The sequence below is a fragment of the Elephantulus edwardii genome, unplaced genomic scaffold, assembly GCF_000299155.1.
Source record: "Elephantulus edwardii isolate Elephantulus edwardi_28Jun2011 unplaced genomic scaffold, EleEdw1.0 scaffold00178, whole genome shotgun sequence".
Lineage (NCBI taxonomy): Eukaryota > Metazoa > Chordata > Mammalia > Macroscelidea > Macroscelididae > Elephantulus > Elephantulus edwardii.
This window is the reverse complement of record NW_006399928.1, coordinates 3,071,616-3,073,169: the sequence shown is the minus strand read 5'-3', so window position 1 is coordinate 3,073,169 and position 1,554 is coordinate 3,071,616.

Here is a 1,554-nt window from a genome sequence, read left to right as displayed (position 1 = left end):
AGGGGGACAGTCCTCAGGAAAAAAGACTTTATGCGTGGAAAAGAAGATCAGCAGAAGTGAGGAAGACCCTTAATAAGGATTGACACAGTGACTGCAACAATGTGCTTGAGCATGGTGGAGACTGTAAGGATGGTACCAGATAGGACAAATTTTCAATCTGTTGTTCCTAAGACCTCTATGAGTCATAGCACTTAAAAACAGTGGTAGGTGGGAGGAATATGGAAAGGAAGACACAATGCTTAGGAGATGCTAAGCTTCTGTTTAAAAAGTGTTGAGAACATTTAGGAATCATGCATTATAATGGTTGAACAGCAAGATGAAGAAAATTAATGTTACTTAACTTCTTGAAATGATACCTATATACTTACCACAATTAAAAAACCCAAAAGTTCATAGGAAGTTGTCATTCTGGTAAGTAGAAAAGCAGTCAGAACTGCTCATATGTTTCTACCTAATGCATGTGCTTTGTATGCATGTGAAAACTGGGTAATGACTAAGGAAACTAAAGAACAGCTGATAACTTTGAATTGTGTTGGTGGCAAAGAATATTGAATATACTATGGATTGCAAAAACAACAAACAAATCTTGAAGAAAGGGAAGCCAGGGTACTCCTTAGAGGAAAGCCTGGTAAAATTTCATCTCACATACTTTGGGCACATAGTCAGGAGAAAGGCATTATGCTTGGAAGTAGAGGGTCAGCAAAAGAGAGGAAGACACTGAACAAGATGGATTGAGACAAAGACTGTATTAATAAGCTTAAGTATGGTGGCGATGGTGAGAATGGAGCAGTATGGTGAAAGGTTTCAATCTGTAATTAGATCCAACTCATTGGCATGCTGTATACATTCAGAGCTGATCCAAAAAAATTCTATTTATTCTTCTTTTGTAGTTATATTCTTGTTATTTAGTATTTCTAGTGCATGATCAAGTGTTCTGGGATTCCCATTCTTCTGAGAGTCAGCCACAGTTTGTTATGATCCACACAGTCAAACGCCTTTGCATAGTCGATGAAACGTAGATATACATTCCTCTGGTATTCCCTGCTTTCAGCTAAAATCCATCTAACATTAGCTACAATATCCCTAGTATGACCCCTTCTAAACCCAGCCTGGACTTCTGGCAGTTCTCTGCTGATGTGTTGTTCCAGTCATTTTTGGATAACCTTCAGCAGAATCTTGCTTGCATGTAAAATCAATGAGATTGTTCTGTAGTTTCCACACTCTGTTGGGTCACCTTTCTTTGGGATAGGAACAAATATCGATCTCTTCCCGTCAGTTGGCCAAGTGGTTGTTCTTCAGATTTCTTGGCACAACTTGGTGAGCACATCCAGGGCAGCATCTGTTAGCTGAAATATGTCAATTGGTATACCGTCTATACCTGGGGCCTTATTTTATTGCTATTTCCTTCAAAGCAGCTTGAACTTCTTCCTTCATCACCATGGGCTCTTGCTCATAGGTTGTTTCATGAAATTCTTCTGTGTCTGCCAATTCCTTTTGATACAGTGACTCAGTATATTCTTTCCATCTTCTTTTAATACTTCCTGGATCATTTAA